The 11726-nt window shown below is 37.7% G+C and overlaps 1 pseudogene; it reads right to left on the bottom strand.

Annotated features, from left to right (window-relative positions):
• Positions 1-10260: 10260 nt before the first annotated feature.
• Positions 10261-11203, bottom strand: LOC128565515 (olfactory receptor 56A1-like; annotated as a pseudogene).
• Between the last annotated feature and the right edge of the window lie 523 nt (positions 11204-11726).

Here is an 11726-nt window from a genome sequence, read left to right as displayed (position 1 = left end):
AAGAGAAAGTACCCAATGTACTCAGCCCTACTATGAGACTAATTTAGGGTTTTCACATGAAAGCTATAACCCAGTTACAACCTAAGAATAGGGAGAAAGGGGAAAGGGAGGGGAGGGAGGGGGATTGGTGGGATTACACCAGTGGTGCATCTTACAAGTGTATATGTGAAACTTGGTAAATGGTCTGTGAAGCTAGTGAATGATGCCCCATGATCATATCAATGTACACAGCTATGTTAATAAAAAAAAGAAAGAAAGAAAAAGGACAAAGACGAAATAACAACAGACTCTTCAGAATCCAAAAAATCCTTAATGAATATTACAAGAAACTGTATTCTCAGAAATATGAAAATCTGAAGGAAATTGACCAATACTTGGAAGCATGTCACCTTCCAAGACTTAACCAGAATGAAGTGGAAATGCTGAACAGGCCCATATCAAGCTCAGAAATAGCATCAACCATACAAAACCTCCCTAAAAAGAAAAGCCCGGGACCAGATGGTTTCACATCAGAATTCTACCAAACCTTTAAAGAGGAATTAGTACCTATATTACTCAACCTGTTCCAAAAGGTAGAAAAAGAAGGAAGACTACCCAACACGTTCTATGAAGCAAACATCACCCTGATCCCCAAACCAGGAAAAGACCCAACAAGAAAAGAAAATTATAGACCAATATCACTAATGAATATAGATGCAAAAATATTCAACAAGATCCTAACAAACAGAATCCAGCAACACATCAAAAAAATTATACATCATGACCAAGTCCGCTTTATCCCAGGGTCTCAAGGCTGGTTCAATATACGTAAATGTATAAATGTAATTCAGCATATAAACAAATTAAAAAACAAAGACTGTATGATTCTCTCAATCCATGCAGAAAAAGCTTTTGATAATATCCAGCATCCCTTCATGATCAGAACACTTAAGAAAATTGGTATAGTAGGGACATTTCTTAAACTGATAGAGGCCATCTACAGCAAACCCATAGCCATATCATAATGAATGGAGTTAAAGGAACAAGACAGAGCTGCCCATTGTCTCCATTGCTTTGTAACATTGTAATGGAAGTATTAGCCACCGCAATTAGGGAAGAAAAGGCGATCAAGGGTATCCATATAGGGTCAGAAGAGATCAAACTTTCGCTCTTCGCAGATAATATGATTGTATATCTGGAAAACACTAGGGACTCTACTACAAAGCTCTTAGAAGGATCAAGGAATACAGCAGCATCTCAGGTTACAAAATCAACATTCGTAAATCGGTAGCCTTTATATATACCAACAATAGTCAAGTTGAAAAAACAGTTAAGGACTCTATCCCATTCACAGTAGTGCCAAAGAAGATGAAATATTTGGGAATTTATCTAATAAAGGATTTGAAAGATCTCTATAAAGAGAACTATGAAACTCTAAGAAAAGAAATAGCTGAAAATATTAACAAATAGGAAAACATACCATGCTCATGGCTGGGAAGAATCAACATTGTTAAAATGTCCATACTACCCAAAGCAATATATAATTTCAATGCAGTCCCTATTAAAGCTCCACTGTCATATTTTAAAGATCTTAGAAAAATAATACTTCATATTATATGGAATCAGAAAAAACCCCGAATAGCCAAGACATTACTCAGAAGTAAAAACAAAACAGGAGAAATCATGCAACCAGACCTCAGACTTTACTACAAATCGATAGTGATCAAAACAGCATGGTATTGGCACAAAAACAGAGAAGCAGATGTCTGGAATAGAATAGAGAACCAAGAGATGAATCCAGCTACTTATAGTTATTTAATCTTTGACAAGCCAATTAAAAACATTCAGTGAGGAAAAGATTCCCTATTTAACAAATGGTGCTGGATGAACTGGCTGGCAACCTGCAGAAGACTGAAACTGGACCCACACCTTTCATCATTAACTAAGATAGACTCTCACTGGATTAAAGATTAAAACTTAAGACATGAAACTATAAAAATACTTGAGGAGAGTGCAGGGAAAACCCTTGAAGAAATTGGTCTGGGAGAATATTTTATGAGGAGGACTCCCCAGGCAATTGAAGCAGCTTCAAAAATACACTACTGGGACTTTATCAAACTAAAAAGCTTCTGCACAGCCAAGAACACAGTAAGTAAAGCAAGTAAACAGCCCTCAGAATGGAAAAAGATATTTGAAGGTTATGTCTCCCACAAAGGTTTAATTACCAGAATCCACATAGAACTCAAACACATTAGCAAGAAAAGAACAAGGGATCCCATCGCAGGCTGGACAAGGTATTTGAAGAGAAACTTCTCTGAAGAAGACAGGTGCGCAGCCTTCAGACATATGAAAAAATGCTCACCATCTTTAATCATCAGAGAAATGCAAATCAAAACTACTTTGAGATATCATCTAACTCCAGTGAGACTAGCCTATATCACAAAATCTCAAGACCAGAGATGTTGGTGTGGATGTGGAGAAAAGGGAACACTTTTGCACTGCTGGTGGGAATGCAAGTTAATACATTCCATTTGGAAAGATATATCGAGAACACTTAGAGAATAAAAATAGATCTGTCATTCAATCCTGTAATTCCTCTGCTGGGCATATACCCAGAAGACCAAAAATTGCATCATAACAAAGATATTTGTACTAGAATGTGTATTGCAACCCTATTCACAATTGCTAAGTCTTTGGAAAAGCCCAAGTGCCCATCGATCCACGAATGGATTAACAAATTGTTGTACATGTATACCATGGAATATTATGCAGTCCTAAAGAAAGATAGAGACTTTACCTCTTTCATGTTTACTTGGATGGAGCTGGAACATATTCTTCTTAGTAAATTATGTCAAGAATGGAAGAAAAAATACTCAATGTACTCAGCCCTACTATGAAATTAATTTAGGGCTTTCACATGAAAACTATAGCCCAGTTACAATCCAAGAATAGGGGGAAGGGGGAAAGGGAGAAGAGGGAGGGGGCAGGTGGGTAGAGGGAGGGGAATTGGTGGGATTACACCTGTGGTGCTTCTTACAAGGTTATATGTGAAACTTAGTAAATGTGGAATATAAATGTCTTAGCACAATAATTAAGAAAATGCCAGGAAGGCTATGTTAACCATTCTGATAAAAATGTGTCAAACATTCTATGAAACTAGTGTTTGATGTCTCATGATCATATCAATGTACACAGCTATGATTTAATAAAATAAAATAAAGAATACACATTCTTCTCATCACCCCACGGAACATTCTCCAAAATTGATCATATCCTGGGACACAAATATCAACAGAATCAAAAGAATTGAAATTTTACCTTGTATCTTCTCAGACCATAAGGCACTAAGGATGGAACTCAAGTCTAACAAAAAAGTTCGACCCCACACAAAGAAGTGGAAATTAAACAACCTTCTGTTGAATAACAGATGGGTGCAGGAAGAAATAAAACATGAAATTATTAACTTCTTTCAGTATAACAACAATGAAGACACAAGCCACCAAAACCTGTGGGATACTGCAAAAGCAGTTTTGAGAGAAAAATTCATCGCTTTGGATGCCTACATTCAAAAGACAGAAAGAGAACACATCAACAAACTTACAAGCCATCTTATGGAGTTGGAAAAAGAAGAACAATCTAAGCCTAATATCAGTAGAAGAAAAGAAATCTCCAAAATCAAATCAGAAATCAATGAAACTGAAAACAAAAGAATCATTCAGAAAATTAATGAAACAAGGAGTTGTTTTTTTGAAAAAATTAATAAAATAGATAAACCATTGGCCAGACTAATGAGAAATAGAAAAGTAAAATCTCTAGTAACCTCAATCAGAAATGATAAAGGGGAAATAACAACTGATCCCACAGATATACAAGAGATCATCACTGAATACAACCAGAAACTCTATGCCCAGAAAGTCTCCTTAGACTTATCCAGGAAGTAATAGAGCTCCTGAACAGACCAATTTCAAGCACTGAGATTAAAGAAACAATAAAAAAATCTTCCAACCAAAAAATGCCCTGGTCCAGATGGCTTCACACCACAATTCTATCAAACCTTCAAGGAAGAGCTTATTCCTGTACTGCAGAAATTATTCCAAAAAATTGAGGAAGAAGGAATCTTCCCCAACACATTCTATGAAGCAAACATCACCCTGATACTAAAACCAGGAAAAGACCGAACCAAAAAGGAGAATTTCAGACCAATCTCACTCATGAATATAAATGCAAAAATTCTCAACAAAATCCTAGCCAATAGATTACAGCTTATCATCAAAAAGGTCATACATCATTCATCCCAAAGATGCAAGGCTGGTTTAACATATGCAAGTCCATAAACGTTATCCACCATATTAACAGAGGCAAAAACAAAGATCATATGATCCTCTCAATAGATGTAGAAAAACCATTTGATAAAATCCAACATCCTTTTCTAATTAGAACACTGAAGAGTACAGGCATAGGTGGCACATTTCTATAACTGATTGAAGCTATCTATGACAAACCCTCAGCTAATATTTTACTGAACGGAGTAAAACTGAAAGCTTTTCCTCTTAAAACTGGAACCAGACAAGGTTGTCCTCTGTCACCTTTACTAGTCAACATAGTGCTGGAAGTTCTAACCAATACAATTAGGTCAGACAAGGAAATAAAGGGAATCCAAATGGGAGCAGAGGAGGTCAAACTCTCCCTCTTTGCTGACAACCTGATCTTATACTTAGACAATCCCAAATACTCAACCACAAGACTCCTAGAGATCATGAAAAAATACAGTAATGTTTCAGGATACAAAATCAATGTTCACAAGTCAGTAGCCTTTGTATACACCAATAACAGAGAAGATGAGAAGCTAATTAAGAACACAACTCCCTTCACCATAGTTTCAAAGAAAATGAAATACCTAGGAATATACCTAATGAAGGAGGTGAAGGACCTCTATAAAGAAAATTATGAAATCCTCAGAAAGGAAATAGCAGAAGATTTTAACAAATGGAAGAACACACCATGCTCATGGATGGGCAGAATCAACATTGTTAAAACGTCTATACTTCCCAAAGCAATCTACCTATTCAATGCCATTCCTATCAAAATACCAACATGGTACTTTCAAGATTTGGAAAAAATGATTGTGCATTTTGTATGGAACCAGAAAAAAACCCATATAGCTAAGGCAGTTCTTAGTAATAAAAATAAAGCTGGGGGCATCAGCATACCAGATTTTAGTCTGTACTACAAAGCCATAGTGGTCAAGACAGTATGGTACTGGCACAAAAATAGAGAAATAGACACTTGGAATCGAATAGAAAACCAAGAAATGAAACTAACATCTTACAACCGCCTAATCTTCAATAAACCAAACAAGAACATACCTTCGGGGAAAGACTTCCTATTCAATAAATGGTGTTGGGAGAACTGGATATCCACATGTAAAAGACTGAAATTGGACCCATACCTTTCGCCACTCACAAAAATTGATTCAAGATGGATAAAAGACTTAAATTTAAGGCATGAAACAATAAAAATCCTCCAAGAAAGCATAGGAAAAACACTGGAAGATATTGGCCTGGGGTAAGACTTCATGAAGAAGACTGCCATGGCAATTGCAACAACAAAAATAAACAAATGGGACTTCATTAAACTGAAAAGCTTCTGTACAGCCAAGGAGACAACAACCAAAGCAAAGAGACAACCTACACAATGGGAAAGGATATTTGTATATTTTGAATCAGACAAAAGCTTGATAACTAGGATCTATAGAGAACTCAAATTAATCCACATGAAAAAAGCCAACAATCCCATATATCAATGGGCAAGAGACATAAATAGAACCCTTTCTAAAGAAGACAGACAAATGGCTTACAGACATATGAAAAAATGTTCATCATCTCTATCTATTAGAGAAATGCAAATCAAAACCACCCTGAGATACCATCTAACCCCAGTGAGAATGGCCCACATCAAAAAACCTCAAAACTGCAGATGCTGGCGTGGATGTGGAGAGAAGGGAACACTTGTACACTGCTGGTGGGACTGCAAACTAGTACAACCTTTCTGGAAGGAAGTATGGAGAAACCTCAAAGCACTCAAGCTAGACCTCCCATTTGATCCTGCAATCCCATTACTGGGCATCTACCCAGAAGGAAAAACAATCCTATATCATAAGGACACTTGTACTAGACTGTTTATTGCAGCTCAATTTACAATCGCCAAAATGTGGAAACAGCCTAAATGCCCACCAACCCAGGAATGGATTAACAAGCTGTGGTATATGTATACCATGGAATATTATTCAGCTATTTAAAAAAATGGAGACTTTACATCCTTCGTATCAACCTGGATGGAAGTGGAAGACATTATTCTTAATAAAGCATCACAAGAATGGAGAAGCATGAATTCTATGTACTCAATTTTGATATGAGGACAATTAATGACAATTAACGTCATTGGGGAGGGGTGTAGGAAAAGCAGAGAGAGGGAAGGAGGGAGAGGGGTGGCGCCTTGGTGTGTGCCACACCTTCTGGGGGCAAGACATGATTGCAAGAGGGACTTTACCTAACAAATGAAATCAGTGTAACCTGGCTTATCGTACCCTCAATGAATCCCAAACAATAAAAAAAGAAAAAAAGAAAGAAAGAAAAAAAGAAATTAGCCGTAAGAACAAGTTTGATTATATTTAGCTGTCCTACTCAAGTCTGATAGCCTTCAAGTCAACAGCATAAATAGAAAATAAGTGGCAAGAGGAAAGAGATAAGACAATAAGAAAAAAAGTAAAGAAAATTTTGCAATTATGCCTAATACTTTGAGTGTGACTACTAGCAGCACATGGATCTGATCTTATATAAATAGATAAAAATCTGTTATGTTTTTGAGAATGTTTATTGCCTAAGAAATACAAGGTTGGCTTTTAAAGGACATTTTTTATTTAGAATTTAAAAACTTATTGATCCTAATATTTTACAACAGGAGATAGGCTCAAATGTATTGTCACTCCAAAAGAAGTCACACTTTCAGATGCCTGCTTTTTCTAAGATCACTTTGTAAGTTTTCTGAACACAAGAGTTCTCAGCCTTCTTTCAAATACCTGATGTTGACAACTAGTTCCTGCCAACGTTGTTTTCCCAAATGATGGCCACAAGGGGGCACTGTTGACTTGCCAACAAGGAAGTGGTTTTTTCTGTGTTAATTTTTTTTTTTTTAAGGCAAGCATGAAACAAACTTTCTTGAGAAAAAAAAGGAAGATAGGTTTACAGAGAAAGAGCAAGATACTTACTGAGCAAGATTTGTTAGCCATAGACCGCCAATGGTCCTTCATTGCCAAAGCAAGAAGGTAAAGAAGCAAAGAGACTGTGTTTATGACTTTTTAAAATTTTATTCTTTTTCTATTTATTTATTTAATTATTTATTTTCAGGTTAACATGAGGGTACACATGATCAGGTTACATTGTTTGCATTTATAGGGTAAAGTCCAAGCTGTAGTTGTTTTCTTCGCCCAGGAAGTGAAATGAAGAGTTGACTTACACAAGGCAATGCTGTTTAGGTTCTTTGGGGGCACCGCATCAATGTTCCAAACTTGGCCTGTGAAGTTTCAGACGTCTGTTTGGTAACACCCCTTAGAATATACCCTAAAGCACCATTAGGTAGAAGGATGGCTAGAACTACTAAAAAAGCTTTCTAGGACATATGGAAAATGTAGTATTGTTCCCTTAACAATACTCAGGCTTTTGTTTTGAGCGTTGGCTACCAACGTGGACTCCCTTTTTTCTACCGGGCAGTTTAATTCCAGAGGACTTGTTGCTTTTTCTTGCCACTGGATCTTGATTTAAGTCTGCTGTGATGCTGAATAGCAGTGTTCAGTGATATCAGATCTTTCTTCTAAAAAGACTCTTGTATTCTTCATTCAAATTCCTCATGCAAATGTGACTGACCTGCAAACAAGGGTACAAGGTGAATGGCTCTTAGAAAGCCACTCCCACTCCCCTGCCCCTGCTCAGGCTCTGAATACACCTCTTCAAGTACAACTGGACTAAATCAGCCTGTGTTGACAAAGTGACTCTTAACAGATTTTTTCAGTTAAAACAAATTGACAAAATGTCTGTACCTCACCAATTTAAATCCCTTTAGTTTATCCTGCTGCATTCTATCCACTCAAGATAGTATTCAAAAATTTCTACTAAGGAAACATTTTTTGTGCTATAAGAACTTCTTTGCAGTTCTCTGAAGAGAACTCTGCAGAGTTGTGTCTGCCCTTTGAGGTCTGGCTTTTTTTTTTTATTATTAAATCATAGCTGTGTACATCGATATGATAATGGGGCGTCACTCACTAGCTTCACAGACCATTTGACACACTTTCATCACACTGGTTAACTGGATTTTTGAGATAGCCTGCATCCCATTATCTTTACCTGTATACGAATTTAATTTATAAAATTAGACTATAAAGTCTATCTAGGGCCTTTTTAACTAGTTAATTCTAGCAGTTGCATTGGGCTTGACAATTCTATGAGAAATCTGTGCTTCTCTTAATCTCTCTTTTTAGAACTAGAGCAAAAAACTAACCCTAAGTATGGGGCTTATCCATTCCTTATGTAAGTTGTCCATGAAGTTCATGTGTGATTTTAAAATATTTTATGTTGCACACGAACTTTATGGACACCCTGTATTTAGGAACCTATTACCACAGAAATAGAGATTTCATGTAGATGTGAACTGTCAGTTCTTCATTTAACCACTTCAATATCATAAGTCTGGGAGTGTTTACTGGAAGCAATTACACACTGCAAGGTGATTTATGGCTGCCCCTCCATCCTCCACCTGCCCATCCATGCTATGCTTTGTGATTCTGGGACTGAAAGTCTGGGACTCTGCTTTGTCAATTGGCTCCCACTTAGTTTCCACCTACAGGTAGTGAGAGGAATATGTGTACTAGAAGGTAGCAGCATCAGAGTGGACAGTTGCTCTTTCCTGTCTGTTCCTATCTAGTCGATATCAATGACTCTTCATCCTGGCACAAGAGTTGACTCTAGTCTTTGGATTTGCAGTTGGTTTGGGTTTGAGTTTAATTCCCAGAATCAGCCTCATTGAACTTTCTCATGGGTACCAGCACCAGCAAGATAGTATCCCATCCTTAAAAGTCTTAGTCCCAATTCTAATGGCAACATCCTCTGAGCTACTACAGTCCTGGTACCAGGTGGGGATGGTGTCCTTCCTCAGAGATCCAGATCATGGATTGCCTCCCAACCTGTTAATTCTAATGACCCAATCTTTTTTCTAATGGAAGTTTCTTCCCACAGGTACTATCTCTCTGTTACTGACTTTTTGGTTTTTAAGTCTGACTTTTTGGTTTTTAAGTCTCTAATACTCATTTAATAATTGTTTACAATAAATTCTCTATAGATAACCAGTGTAGTTTCTTTTACCCTAACTATACCCACTATTAACCAGACACCTGATACTGTGTTGTCTTTATACATTCAACTAGAGCACTTAGGTAGAATCAACAGCTCAAATAAGGCTTGATATTTCAACTTCATGTATAGCTTAAAATACAGGGGAAGTGTCCAACCCATTCTCCAGGTCAGTTCCCATGTTTTCCTACCGATTAGTGTCCCTCTTTCCACCTGCATCCTCATTGTCAAAATTCTTCCTAAAGGTAGTGAGAGTATATAGGCTAGAACAAGAAGCCTGCACTGCTTTATAATGTGATTCTCTTGCTGTCCTGCAGAAGGTTTGGCAGGTATGACTCTGCCTTCTCTGAAAACTCCTTGGCTCTCAAAGAAGGAAGTATAGTCAGGAAGTACCTGGGGACAGCTGGAAAGACAAAATACAAGCTAAAGGAGAGTGGATAGAGGCATGATCGTCAACTTCAATTGTAAGTTGAAGAGACCTTTCTATAGAAAAAGCTTAAGTTCTAGAGGCCATATTTTAATCTCTACTCTTTTCCTTCCCAGATAAATGATCTTCAGCAGTTCCCCTTCTTAAAAGCATCTCTTTTTCTTATATGTAAAGTGTAAGTAACAATGCCCACAGGAATGTATTAAAGATAAAATTACTTAAATATAATTGCCTAAGCTGTTAGCAGTTACTCAAGGAATACAACTTTCTTCCTTTTGCCTACTTCCCTCTGAATAAGGCAAGGAGAATGAAAGAAGGAAATCTGGTTCTGCTATGAAGTGAGCCTCAATGCACATAAGAAACATTTCCTCACTGGACATTTGTCTACCTCACTACCCATGTAAAATCACTGAAGAAAAAGGAGAGGAGAAATTAGAAATCTGTTTTACACATTCACATTCCTTTCTCCAGCAATTTCTGAATTCTCTGTTTTATCTCTTTGGTTTGAACCCCATATACAATAGGGTTCAAAGCAGGAGGAATAAGGTGATGAAGGACATTGAGCGAAATCAACATGTCCATGGACACTCTCTTTCTAGCCACATTTGTTAACACCACAACCAGCAGGATGGTGCTGAAGAAAAGGATGAGGATGAAGTGAGACCCACAAGTGCTCAGGGCCTTGACTACAGCCCCTTCAGCCTTGAGTCTCAGCACAGCTCTTAGAATGAAAGCATAAGAGAGGAAGATGAGGACAAAATCTGAGCCCAGCAAGGTCCAACCAGTCACAAATTGGTAGATTCTATTAAGGGTGAAATTATCACAGGAGAGCCTGTACACAGACAAGTTGGCACAAATGCAGTTCTCAATGACATTTTTCCCACAGTAATAGAGCTGGGCAGTGAGGATAGGAATGGGCACAGTAAGAAGGGCATTTCATGCCACAATGAAGACACTAGCCTTGGCCACAAATTGATTAGTGATGATGGATGGGTACCATAGAGGGTGGCAGATGGCCACATAGAGGTCATAGGCCATGACCATGAATGTGCAGGACTCCATTAGGAGAAAACTGTTCATGATGAACATCTAGAGGAAGCAGGCAGAGAAACTGATAGACCTGAGGTCAAACCAGAAATGGCCAAGACCTTGGGGGTGATGGTGAGGCAGAGCACGATGTCCAGCAGACAGAGGAGGCTGAGAAGGTAGTACATGGGCTTGTGCAGAGCGGCCTCCAGCTGAATGGTGATCAGGAGGGTGGCATTGGCCCCCATGGCCAGGGTGAAGAGGAGACTAAGGGGCAGGGACAGCCACTGCTGCCAACTCTGGAAGTTGGGGAAGCAGATGAGGAGGAATTCAGAGACGGGGCAGTGGAGTGGTTACTGAGTGACGCCATGGGCAGAATCTTGAGCTGGCAGGATTCTTCTCATGACTATTAGTATGGAGAGATACAAGAGGCCTTTTTTTTTAATTGTCTTCAAAAGTATTCCTTTCACTTACTCTTTAGGAAGATATGATACATAGGAGATGTTTGCGGAGTTAGGCAGACACCAGTCAATATCCTAAAACTAGAATAGTGGTACTTGACAAATAATGATGTGATATGTGAAGAAAAATGAATATGTAAAAAAAAAAATAAGAACTAAGAAGTTTTGAAAAAAGAATAGTGATAGGTAGTAACCTTACTGTATATTAAACATGTTGAAAATGTGAAACAAATTAGGCCAGTGGAATACCAGTGTAAAAAAAAAGTAATGGTAAATAAGTTTCCTTTTGTTTTTTTTAGAAAATTGTTTATTTGGGAGGGGTAGACTTTGACTTCCTTCTATACACCAATATAATTTCAGATGGATATTTTTGTTGTATCCCTTGCCCAAACTCATGATATACTAGAAGAAGATAGAATGTGAAATTCATTA

This window comes from Nycticebus coucang, chromosome 14, assembly GCF_027406575.1.
Source record: "Nycticebus coucang isolate mNycCou1 chromosome 14, mNycCou1.pri, whole genome shotgun sequence".
Classification (NCBI taxonomy): Eukaryota; Metazoa; Chordata; class Mammalia; order Primates; family Lorisidae; genus Nycticebus; species Nycticebus coucang.
This window is presented reverse-complemented; position numbering and strand designations above follow the sequence as displayed.